At 39.3% G+C, this 13,713-nt stretch overlaps 1 non-coding gene across 1 annotated transcript; it reads left to right on the top strand.

Moving 5' to 3' along the window:
* Positions 1 to 4,208: 4,208 nt before the first annotated feature.
* LOC112323050 (U2 spliceosomal RNA) lies at positions 4,209 to 4,395 on the top strand. Its single transcript, XR_002976691.1, has one exon. It is a non-coding gene; the product is annotated as a U2 spliceosomal RNA (small nuclear RNA).
* The last annotated feature ends 9,318 nt before the right edge of the window (positions 4,396 to 13,713 follow it).

Here is a 13,713-nt window from a genome sequence, read left to right on the forward strand (position 1 = left end):
TCAGCTGCCCCATCGAATTTTCCTGAATCTCATTGACAATCTGAAATGTCTTCCCTTTCAAAGGTAATTTCAGTTTTGGGAAAAGCCAGAAGTCTCAGGGCACCAAATCTGGGCTGTAGGGGGCTGAGTCACCAAGGTGATTTGATGTGTAACCAAAAAACTCTGCACCAGAGATGATGCATGAGTGGGCTCATTGTTGTGATGAAGTTGCCAATCACCAGTTGCCCTTAGCTGTGCCCTTCTGAATTATCCAATGGTTTCCATGGTGGAATGTTCAAGCTTAACACAAAATTTGATGCAAATTCTTTGCTCTATTCACTCAGTCATTTGAATGCAACAGCCACACAGTGCATGTTTTAATCACCAGTACAGTACCTTTGAATACAGTGGGCATTCAATAAATGTCTAAAGAAAAAAGGTGCATTGCCCTGGCTGATGTGGCTCAGCGGATTGAGTGCTGGCCTATGAATAGAAAAAGGTCACCAGTTTGGTTCCAGTCAGGGCACATGCCTGGGTCGCGGGCCCATGCTTAGTTGGGGGCCATGCAAGAGGGAACCAATCAATGTTTCCCTCACACATCAATGTTTCTCTCCCTTTCTCCCTCCCTTCCCCTCTCTCTGAAAAGAAATAAATAAAATCTTTTTTAAAAGAATAAAGGTATAAATAATGTATTACCCTGACTACAACCACTCATGGAGGAATGAAATTGGTCCATTCTTTCTTGTGTCTCCCTGCACCAAACTTCCAGAGCCAGCACGCCCACAATGAAAGAACACCATCTGAATGGAGCTTCACAACTGCTCTCTCATTACCACTGGGCTTCTGGCATCCAACACATCTCGGAGTCCTAGTGTTAAGGAATGCATTCTGAGCCTCTGCCGGTACAGGCATGTCACAATGATGCTTCTAAAACAAACTGGAGCTCAGATTTGTTTCAAGTCTTCACTTGTTTTTGATGGAAAGTGCGCTGGCAGCTGTTGTCATCATTAGCCTTGTGGCAATACTTTTTTCCCTTAAGTGTCTCATGTCTCATATGAAAGCTTAAAGCTAGTTAAATAGGGAGGGACTTTGGAATACGTGCCAATGTCAAACAGTAAAGTTTTTATTTTCTCCTGTTGTAACAGCTTTAAAGGTCTGAATTTCCAAATCTCAGTCCCTAACACCACTCAGGATTTTGAGTTAGATAATGGAGTAACAACAGGAGGATCCTAATTCCTTCCCCTCCTTTTATGATCTTTTCCAGAGAACTAGTAAATGAAAGATTTATGGCCTGCTAGGCACTTGGGTGAGGAATTCTCCTGTAAGTTGATGCTTAAGGAATGAGTGAGCTCTCCATCCATGGCTCTGTAACCTGGAAAGTCAAGATATCTAAATTTATATGAACAACCCGATAGTCTTCAGTGGTATTAACATTTCCCGAGAGCTGACTCAAGTGGCACATTTAGAAATCAACAGTAACTAATGTTCACCAGACACTATATGCCAAGCAATTACTTCAGCACTTGACAGCATAAAATATTCACAAAACACTCTAAGGTACATCTTTATCTCCATCTTACAGATGAGAAAGCCTCAGATTAAAGAGGTCTGGAACTTGCTCAAGTTTTTATCCACAAATCGGGAGACTTTTTAAAAGGGTAATTAGCACTGCCTAATATTATGAAAACATCCACTCCACTAGACTGTATAGTTTTTTAAGGCAAGAACTATTATTTACTTCATCTTTCTATCCCCCACAACACTGAGAACAATGTCTACACATACTGACTTCTTAACAAAACTTTACGGAACAAATGAAAGGCCCCACAGTTCTGGAGTGGCTGTATGTTTTCTCTTCTCTTCTCTTCTCTTCTCTTCTCTTCTCTTCTCTTCTCTTCTCTTCTCTTCTCTTCTCTTCTCTTCTCTTCTCTCTTCCCTCTATCTCTCTTCTCTCTCTCTCTGTTTCCATTTTTTAAATAATGCACAATAAGTCCTCAAAGTCATTCATGCTCATATATATATACTCATTTCCAAGTTTACCAGGTCCCTTCTTCAAATCAAAAGGTACAAGTCTCTGGGGCCAAAAGCAACAGTTGCTTAATAGGTGAACTTCAACACCAAGCAACGGGTTGGGACAAGTAATTAAGGATATATAATCCATTTGAAATTGCAGGGGAAATTTTGGGAAGTAGAATGTATTTATCAGAGTTGGAATTTGACCAAGATTCTAAGGAAAAACATCAATTACTCTTTGATTATATAAAGTAGCATATAAACACTGTTTAACTGAATTTCTGTCCAAGGTAACAACTTCAGAGACCCACAGAAGGGATACATCATCACTGGACAAATTCTTCCATTAGGAAGTGTTGTTCATACTTTCATAGTAACTTCTTGTATCTAACAAAGAAAACCTCTTGACAGATTCGTAGCAAAAGCGAATCTTAGTTAATGAAGTTGAAGGAAGAGGTCATTTCAGAAGTTCAATCTGTTGTGCACATTAAATTCATTTAGCTGGCTCCCTGCAGCAAAGTAACTCCATAATCTCAGATACTGCAATGTGGAAGAGACCTCAAGAGAGCTGATTTCATCAAAATCAGACAGCACCTCTCTGTCCAAGATAGTTTAGGTCTGATCTTGCTTGACATGAAAGTGAGGAAATAGACTGGGTAACTTTCCAAGATCTCTAACCACCTTCAACTTAGGAATTCTATTAAAGGATCTAAACCAAAACATAACAAATAAATAAGAGGAGGGGATCAATAGATTTAAGACATACACCAACTAAGTACATGTGGACCTCGTTTGATATCTAACTCAAAGGAATTGTATTTTAAATATGAACTAATTGAAGAAATTGAACACCAATTGAACATTCGATGTACTAAGGAATTTCTATTAACTTTTAAGTACAAGAATGAAAAGTGTATTTTAGAGATGCGTACCGTAGTATTTGTAAATGAAATGATATAATGTCTGAGATTGGTTTCAACATAATGGAGAAGTTGGTGAGGGTAGAGTTGAAACAAGATTGTCCACATGTTAACAATACCTGAAGCTCATGGGTATACATGGGGATTCATGATACTATTTTCCTTCACTTTTGCATGCTTGAAGTTCTTCATAATAAAAACTTATTTATAGTAAATTAATACGACTACTCACCATAGGTTTGAACACAGGTGGGATGAGCCATGACTCAAGTGAAATTTCTAGTAACACAAAAATTTTATTTTTTCAAAAAAACCCCATAAAGAATGTAAATGAGAGTGACATTGTATAGCAATAATCTTGAGATTTTGCTAATTCATAAAATAAGTAAATTTTCTAAAACTCAAAATTGTTTTAAAACATAAACTCTTACAGTATTGTGTTTGAATTTTTCCAATAAAAGTTTTTAAAAATATATCCTAAATCAAGCAAATTGCATTATTTTTATAAACTCCAACTGAGCTAAACTCTATTAATTAATGTTTTATTGACCAATAGGTGTTTTTTCAGCCCTTTCATTTTTACATGTGCAGTAAAATCATTCACTGTATGTTTGTAAAGATTCAAATAAAATTGACTGGATCCCTACTTGTTCTCATTAATATGCCAAAAGATATTGTGATTACCAGAAAAGTAGAAAATGGTATCTGCCTTTGAGAATGTACAGATTAATTTGAAAGATGAGATTTACATAGAAAATAATTGGAGAATAAAAGTCTGAATGTTAAATAAATTAACTTTCATTGCTAATCAAACCTATAGTTTTTAAAATGAACGCTGAACCCAACCAATTAACTGTTTAGTTAGATTCCTACATCTATTTACTTCATTTATAATTATGTTTATTTTATTGCTGCTTCACAGTTTTTTAAAGAGTCTCTTGCTGTCTATGCGAGGGTAGGCTATGAATTGACCCAACATGGTCACACTTTGACTGATCTCCTCCCCTTGGGCGTAGGCTTCTAGCCAATAGACGACGACAAAGATAATGGAATGTCATATCGCTCCTGTGATTACAGTTTGTTATATGTCACTCTGTCTTGCTAGCAGATCTTAGAGGCTCTTCTTTTGGCTTTATGAATGAAACAGCTCTGTTGGGAAAGCCCACACGGCAGGAACCTGTGAGAAACCTCAGGGACCTGCACGTAGCTGCTAGGAGCTGGAGGTGGCCTCCAACTGACAGCCTGCAAGAAGTCAGGGCCCTCAGTCCTACAGCCACAAAGAAATCAACCCAGCCTATTGCTTCTCAGCCTTTAAGCTAAGATCACGTGTAGTATCTGTTCTTATCAGTCTAATATCTGATACGTCCTCCATCCATGGACAATATATTAAATGTATTTTTGGAGCAGGGAGATGAAATAGCTTGCTCTGCCCACTCTGCACACCCACCCAGTATTCCAGGGCTTCCAGGAAGGTGTGTGCACTCGGGGACACAACAGATCAAACAAAAGGTAGAACACTTGCTTGTAGCGGTTTCTTACCTTTCATAGCTGGTGCCCCCTCAAAACACTCAGCAGGACCTTGACTGGGTAGCTCAGTTGGCTAGAGTATCAACCCAATAAGCCAAGGTTGAGGGTTCCATCCCAGGGTCAGGGTATATACAAGAATCCACCGATGAGTGCATAAACATAAGGAACAGCAAATCGATATTTCTTTCCCCCTTCAGCTCTCTTTCTCTAAAATCAAATTGAAAAAATTAATCCAGCCTACAAACTGAGTGAGTTTGGAAGGAGCCCAGCCAACACCTTGATTATAGCTTAATTAGACCCTCAGCAGAGAACTCAGCTAAGCCATGCCAGACTCCTGACCACAGAAGATAATAAATGTGTGATATTTTAAGGCAATAATTTAGAGGGAATTTTTTACAAAACAAGAGAAAACTTTTACAGTAGAAATTTGAAGATTGTAATATGTAAGAGTACAATGGAATCCTGCTGTGCATTGTTTAAAAAAGAAAAACAGAAAGCCAAAAAATTTGCCTGACTAAAGTCAGAATGTCTTTAAAAAGGACTTCTGTTCTGCCCTGAGAAATATAAATTTTTAGATTTAGTCAGATTTTTAGAAGGACACAGCAATTCCAGAGGAAATAACCAAGGAAAATTGGTATGTGCTACATCTGAGTTAGAATATAAAATGAATATCCAGTAATCTTTACATTTTAAACCAACTTCACACTCCTGGAGTAATTGGTTGTTATTTATTATCTTTTTTAATATATTGTTGCATTTAATTTGCTAAAATTTTAAGAATTTCTGAATATATACCTATGAAGAATACTGGTCTGTAGTTTTCTAGTAATGTCTTTGGGTGGTTTTGGTACCTGAGTAGTGCTGCCTTCATAAAAATAAATTGAAAAATATTCCCTCTGCTTCAATTTTCAAGTCTTCTACATCCTTATTTTTTTCTACTTGTTCTATCAATGTGGAGAGAGTGTTGAAATCTCTGGCTAAAACAGTGGACTTGTCTATTTTTTCCCTTTCAGTTTCTTCATTAGTGCTGAAGTCTGTCATTTGACACATAGACATTTAGGATTGCGATGGCCCCTTGACAGTTGACCCCTTCATCCTTATGAAATGAGCCTCTTTATTCCTCATAGTGGGCTTTGCTGAGATCTGTTGTGTTTGACACCACTATAAGCACTGTATCTTACTTTTGAATAGTGTTAGCATGGTATACCTTTTCCATTGTCATTTTTTAAGTTATTTGTGTCTTATATATCTAAAGTAGGCTTCTTGCAGGCCCTTCACACTTCTTATGACTATTAGTGTGGTTGGGTTAACTTACCATCTTCTTTTATTTCTGTTTAGTCAACCTGCTTCTTTTACCCTTTATCTTCTTTTTCTGCCTTTTCTAATTTTTGGATTGATCTTTATGACTCACTTTATCTCCATGATGTCCTATTAGTTATAATTCTTTATTCTAGTTTGTGTGTGTACGTGGTTATTCGAGGATTTATTTATGAGACCCTACAGTCGAGTAATATGATATGACTTCATTTACATAGTCCCGCCTCATCTGCAGTTTCCCTTCCCAGTCTTAGTTACCCATAGTCAACTGTGGCCTAAAAATATTTAATAAAAATTTCCTAAAATAAACATTTTTATGTTTTAAATTGCAAGCTATCCTGAGTTGTGTGATGAAATCTGTGCTCTGTCCTGCTCAGTTCGTCAGTCTCCCTTTGTCCCACATGTCCCTAACCCGCCTTTAGTCACGTAGTGGCTGTTTAGTTACCATCAGTTATCAGAGAGAGAGACCAGATTCACATAATAGTGATCACAGTGTATTGTTATAACTGCTCTGTTGTATTATTCACTATTGTTATTAATCTCTTACTGTGCCTAACTTATCTATTAATCTTTATCATAGGTACGCATGTATAGAAAAAACATAAAATACGTATAGTTTGTTCAGTATGATCTGTAGTTTCCGTCCTCCACTGAGGGTCTTGGAATGCATCCCCCAAGGTTTAGGGGGAACTACCTACAGTACAAGGCTGTTACAACAGCATACTTTCATCTCTCTCCTTCTGGCCTTTGTGCAATTGTTTTCATACATTTTATTCCTGCATGCGTTATAAATCCCACATATGTTGCTATAATGGTTGCTTTAAAGAGTAGGTTATCTTTTAAAGAGATTCTTAAAACATGAAAAAGTGTCCTGTGTTTACTCACATATTTGCCTGTCCTGGTGTTTTTCCAACTCTTTGCATAGATTCAGATTTCCACATCATCGTTTTCCTCTTTAACATTTCCTATAGTGTAGGTCTGCCAGTGGTAAGTTATTTCAGCTTCTGTGTTTCGGAAGTGTATTTTGCCTTCATTTATGAAAAATGTGTTTACTTGGCGTTGAATTGTAAGTTGACAGGTTCTTATTTTCAGCACTGCAAACACCGCTTCACTGTGGTCCAGCATGCGGTGTTTCCAACAAGAAGCCTGTGTCATTGTCGACAGGGTGTAACATGTCGTTGGCATTCTGTACGTCAATAACGAACACCTTTATTCTTCTGGACGTAATGTATCTTTTTCACTGAATACTTTTAATATTTTTCCTTTATCACTGGTTTAATTTTATCCCCTTATCCCTGTTTTTAATATTTTTATGACTGTTTTATTATGGCGTTCCTTCTTCATAAGTCTTGTGCTTAGACTTTGGTGAGCTTCTTGGATCTCTAGGTTTCAGTTGTTATTTCTTCAGATAATGTTTTTCTTCTTCCCTCTTCCTCCCCCGCCTTTCAATTCCAAGTACATACAAATGAGGCTGCTTGAAGTTTCCCATAATTCACTGAGGCACTGTTGATTATTTTTTAAGCACCTGTGTGTATCAGTTTCCTAGGGCTGCTATAACAAATGACCACAAACTGGTGCTTAAAATAACAAAAATTTATTTTCTCATAGTTCAGACAGCCAAAAAATCCAAAACCAAGGTAGTATTAGCATGATTGGTTGCCTCTGGACACTCTGAGAAGTAAACTGTCCTATGCCTCTCTCCCGGCTTCTGGAAGTTTCCAGCAATCCTTGGCATTTCTTGGCTTGTAGGTACATCACCCCAACCCCACCTCCATCTTCACATGACCCTCTTCCCTGCTTAGGGTTTTCTTCATTTGTTTCCTTTCTCTCAAGGATTATTGTGCTTCACTACCTGACCTCCATTGTCTGAAAACTATACTTTCATAGATTTACTGTTGTTAATGTTGCTTTGTTTCAGTAGCATAGTGCATATACTCTCTGTTTTCTATCTTGTCCAGAACCAGAAGTCTCCACTGACCTTATGGAGTACACAATTGCTGTAAATGCCCTCTCCGTGAAATGTAGTATCTCTTAGCCTGAAAACTACATGTATGTTTCACACACTACAATATCTCACATGAAATCACATGAAATCACTAAAGAAAAAGCCAGGGGTGTTTATTATAATAAATAAGTTGGACAGTTATAGGCATTCCCCTTTTGAAGAATTGAATGTTCAAATCATTGAGTTACACATTTCAGAGCTGTTGAAATCCACACCAACAACTTTGTTCTAGGGATAGACATCTTTACCCTGTAGAATTCAATGTTTGTAACTTTTCAAGCCCTTTAAAAGAGGGGAGAAATTGAGTGAAAACCGTCAAGTGTGTTTTGCCTTTAAACTCTCCCATTTTGGAAACTTTTCATTAGTGGTTTTGCTTAGTTTCTCAAAAGCCCTTGTGCTAGAACATGGCATTTGAATACAAATAAATTCTATAAAGTAGATAGAAATTCCTGCTAAAGTAGCTACTACAACAAGACTTTTTAAAGTCTAGTAAATGACAGGAAATCATCTACCAGGAGATGTCCAAATCCCATTTCATCTCAGTCTCTGTGCTCACAAAAAACCATTTAAGTGATTTATGAGGAAGGAATGGTGTATCAATCACTCACTTATTTTCTTCAAAACGTTGTTCGGGTGGTTTTCCCAATGAGAGAATGAATAGTAAGGTCCAGCGTTATAAATTCCCTATAGTGCAGTCCACTCTAGGGACGCACAGAGAAAAGTGCAGGTATAAGAAAGCACTGAATGGCAAATCCCTCTGCATTTAATTCCGGATGATGTAACTGAGCACCAATACAAGAAGCTTCACAACTCTACCCACACAACATAAGCCTGCAAAATACCTGTCTCTGCAAGCCCAGACATTCTTTTAGCATACAGCTGCTTTGGGGAGTGAGATTGCCTGACTTACCATGGCAAAGTTCCATGTATTATGCCTATATAGTGGGGGAAATCATGTGAATGGGCCCGATTGTATACTATGCCATGCCCCGCTAGGACTGGTCAGAGGAAAGCAAATGACAGAGCCTTCAGTGCAAACCATAACTGAATAGACTGTTTCTTTACCATGTTGGGGAAAGACTAGAAACTGCTACATGTAGCCTTTTCTAAGATTTGTACAATGGATGCCAAAAATGAGAATAGTGACAATCTGAGTCACTTGTATGTCAGGTGTTAGATTTTTATTCCTTCAGGAAATACATTTTTAACCATAAATTAGTTCTAATTTTATAGTCAACCTGAAGGAAAAGTTCCTCCTCAAACCCAAGCTATTTCTATGTCCAGCAACAATTTCAGGCTGTTCAGGGAAGACAGTCTCTGACTGTTTGTTATTGTTTAGATGATTATTGACCTGTTGCTGAGCTACAAAGGGCATCTCTTGTTTCTTACTTCGTTCTCAAAGGAAAACTTTCCAAAGACAAAGATTTTTCATTTATATCTGTAGCTTTGAGTCAGTCTTCCAGGTCTGGTTGCCTGGTGAGGTGCATAGCAGGTAAAGCCTAATTAATCCTCTCAGTGTTCTCAACATTATCTGGAACCGCTGTATCCTGGCTCCCATTAGCTTCCTTATCTGTTACATTTAATTAGAAACAATGGTATTATTTTTCAGTCTTTGAGAGGGACATATTTGTTTACTATTGTGAGAGCTGGGGTTTAGCACCTTTCATCTAGAAATGCATATAAATAAAGTATTTATTAATAGGTATAATAATGCTAAAAATCAGATCCTATTTTTTTTATGATGCTCATAAAAAATAGGGATCTGATAGGGGCCACCATGACCCCTAGGCATATTGAGACCTCCACAGTGGGATGGAATCCCAGGGAGAACTAGGGCTAAATGGATCCTGTTAGTTTGGAGACACAGGCTTTCTCAGACATTGCTGGTAGGCATGCAAAATGATACAACCTACAGAGAAGAGAATCTGGCAATATCTAGCAAAATGATATGCACATTGTCCCATTAATCCAGCAGTGCCATTTTTAGAAATCTATTCCAAAACATACTTTCAAAAAGACTAATAGAGTATGTGGCGGGTTACCCAGATGCCTTTTTTGTATGAGAGATCGAGTTTGGCAGCAGATGCCTCTCAGTTGAGATCCTCTCTAAGAACTGCTTTTTGCTGTGAGAGCTGCTTCCCAATCCACATCCAGTGACTGTTCTATTCAGGGGTATAAGGACCCTGCCCCTTTGCTTCAAGGAAGGACTACTTTAAAACCTCATATAGCCCCAGAGCTCTCCATGGGATTATCTGAGGCCTTTGGTGTATCTCCATTGCAGTTCAACTCTTCCCCAATGCCCAATCCTTCATTCCTCCAAAGCTTTTGATCTCCAAAGCACTCACCAATAGCTTCTTTCATGTAAATCTGTGCTCAGAATCTGTTTTCCAGGGGACCTAAGTGGTTGGAGCCAGAGTGATCCAAAAAAGCAAACACTAAAATAGGATTTCAGAGCTGGCTCATTAGCCAGCTGGCTGACAATGAGGACCACATCACTGCTAGTAGGTGGAGCACTCACAATGCATGACAGGTTGTAGCAACACAGTTGTTAGAAGTTTTACATGTGGCCAGCATAGCTCAGTGGGTTGAGCATCATCCTGCAAATTCAAGGGTCACTGGTTTGACTCCCGGTCAGGGCACATGCCTGAGTTGCAGGCCTGGTCCCCAGTTGGGGCTCATGTGGGAGGCAACCAATCACACATCGATGTTTCTCTCCCTATATTTCTCCCTATTCACCTCTCTCTAAAAAAATAAATAAATAAAATCTTTTTTTTTCAGTTTTACATATGGTGAACTAGGGTAGGACACAGGTGGAAGGGAATGTATAGACAGTTTTGATACCTCAGGCTTTTATGGAAGCATTACTTGTCAGGATAACAGAATTGAATCACTGTGGCCAAGTGCCATTGATGAACTGGAAAAATAAGACAATCAAAGGCTATGGATAATTATTAATTTAAAGGGAAGCATGAAACTCAAAACTCAGAGATTCTCCTTGGTGGCAAATAACAAGACCCTTATCTTCTGGAGCCTGAGAACAGAAAAATCTGAGGATCAGTCTCAGGATTTAATTACAAGTAGCAGAGTTCCAGAGAAAGGTGAATTCTCAGTTCTGCAGAGTCTAATATGTCTAAATCAGGGTCCTGCTGGGAAAAGGTGTTTTAGTCTGAGCCCTGGGTGGGTCTGGGGTTATCTGAGTTGATTTACTCAGAAATCTTAAAATCTCTGATCTTCCCCTTGAAACCTCTGGGCCTACAGAATGTTCTACACCTCTCAGTTGAAGTCTAGCCTTCCACCTCACTACCCTTGCTTAGAGATAAAGCATGCCTTCCCTGCCCCCCTGTCCCCCAAGACTGAACCCCACTTCTCCTTATGACCAGTGTTGGGAACCGCCCTGCCCGGTTTCAGAAGCTGTAAACCCCCCATGGTTAAGGCTGAGTCAAAGACCTTGGGACCATAAGCCACTGAGGAGACAAAGCTTATCTCCCTGGCAGGGGTGCCACCTCTGCCCACTTTACTTTACCCTGCTTGGCCCTGAGCCTGACCAGTTAGCCAATGACGGGTAAGACTCCTCAAGGGAGGGATGACCTAAGACAGGCATGGTCAGGAAGGGGCCCTCAGGGAAGGACTTGGGGGGCTATAGAAAAAGGGGGAGATGGACCCTCACCCCTCGGCTTTGCCATAGCCTGAGTCCTCATTCTGTCTGCAAGAAGTCTCCTAATCTATTGGCTGCCTTACTTCCCCTGCCTGACTTAAGCCTGAAACAATGACAGAGGGTGGTGCAGTCCTATACTGGAAAGGGTGGATTCCCCAGGGCGATCAAGCCTAAGAAAGAATGCATAAAATCCTGTGAAACTTGCTAATACCCTCAATTTAAATGATAAGGGTCCAAGCCTGAAATGAGTTTGTTTCCCAAAGTTTTATAGCCCTTTAGCTAACTGACCCTGACTCAGAATAAGCCCTCAGAGTTCTTTGTTTGTTATCTATTGTTTGATCCTTACTGCCTGACAATGACTGATGAGCTTTACCTGTATTCCTGTGCAGATTGAACCCAATAAAAGCCCATTGAGGAAAAGGCTCCTGGCCCTTCTCCTTTGAGAGATCAGCCACTTTTCCTCCCCAAGCATATCACATCTTGGTAGACTTACTCTCTTCTGAGGCAGCCGGGGGCGGGGCCCTACGGGTGGAGCCCCCCGCCCACAGACCATCACCAGTAACTAGGGTCAAACCTCAGTAGAACCCAGAAGAAGCGCTGGACCAGCTAAAGGAGGAAATAGACTATATGCTGAAAGAACTGGAGGATCTAGTCAATACGTACTGACAAGAGCTGGAAAAGTGTGCATAGGATTGAATCATGAGAGTAATGGATCAATGGAAATGGAACATCAGGTTGGACAAGGGACAGTTTTTCAGTATTGGGGCACTTTCCCAGGATTCAGGATTTAGCAGCTTGGCCAGAACCCCAAAACCATGTTGACAGGATAACTCTTGGAGGTAGACAATTCAATGGCCATGCCCTGGCTGGTGTGGCTCAGTGGACTGAGTGCCAGCAAGGGGTCACTGGTTCAATTGCTGGTCAGGGCACAGGCCTGGGTTGTGGGCCAGGTCCTCAGTATGGCGTGTGTGAGAGGCAACCACACACTGATATTTCTTTGCCTCTCTTTCTCCCTCCCTTCCCTTCTAAGGATAAATAAATAAAATCTTTAAAAATCAAAAAGAAAATTCAATGGCCTACACTAATTGAAGTGGAAATACTATGTGAAAGCCTAAAGAAGAACTTGTTTTGCAAAGTAATAACGAATGAACGAGTGAGAAGAGCATCAGAATCACTGAGAAGCTCAGTGTTGACTATCCTCCATAGGCCAAAGCTGAGAGTAGGAGAAATAGTGTTAGAGAACTAGTCTTTTTGATGGCAATGGGGCTGATAGTCTACTAAATTATAGAGGCTAGGTGACAAAGTCAAGCCACTAGAAGCAAGGTAGGCACAAATATCACAAGGAACGGCAAGCTGATGTGGAACTTGAAGGTGGTGAGTAAGGATGGGGTGAACCACAGAAAAATAAAGAGATTTTTGTAATAGCACACAGTACCCTTGGGGCTATATAGATGACAGCCAACATGGGTATTGTTCAAACTAAATGAAGAAGAGAAATCAAAGATGGAAGAAACAAGAAGGTTAAGAAAATACCCCAATAAAAAAAAAATACAGTCTCTTGCCTGTTTCCAATACTTGAGACGTTTCTCAGACCCAAAACTCACTAGCTAAGGGACAAGCCAGGATTCTGAGGAGGAATGATTCTAAAACACCACAGCAAGTATATGCAGGAATGATTCTCCTGTTCTTCCCCAAAGGCTAAAAACAACATAAATATTCATCAATATGGAACAGTTGGCTAAGCCATGGTACATCCAAGTATGGAATACTGTGTAGCTGCAAAAAAGAATGAAGCATCTTTCTATATATGTACACGTAGGGATCTCCAGAAGATATTTAATATGAAAAAAGCAAGGTGCAGGTCAATGTGTATAGTATGTTAACTTTTGTGTAAAATAAAAGGAATACCAAAATATACACACATTTGTTTTTATTTTCAAAGTGAGTTAATAAAAAACTAAATTTAAAAAATGACAAATATAAGTGATAATTTGGGAGTTTACAGAGTGAAAGGAAAAGCATGAGAATGCAGTTTCTCTGCATATACCTTATTTTACAGCATCCAAAGGAACAGGAGTCACCTTGAAGGGTTTTCACTGGCCAAAAAAGGACAGTTTGAGCATGAAAAATAATACTAACTCCAACTGATTAAAACACAACATATACATATAAATATAGGAATTCAGAATTAAACCAATAACAAACTTCATTCATCACCACTTGAGGTTTGCTAAGGCACACTAATTTATTCTGAAAAATTAATGAATGAAGGGAAAGAATCCAACATTTGTCCTGCT

Source organism: Desmodus rotundus, chromosome 10 (assembly GCF_022682495.2).
Source record: "Desmodus rotundus isolate HL8 chromosome 10, HLdesRot8A.1, whole genome shotgun sequence".
Taxonomy (NCBI): Eukaryota; Metazoa; Chordata; class Mammalia; order Chiroptera; family Phyllostomidae; genus Desmodus; species Desmodus rotundus.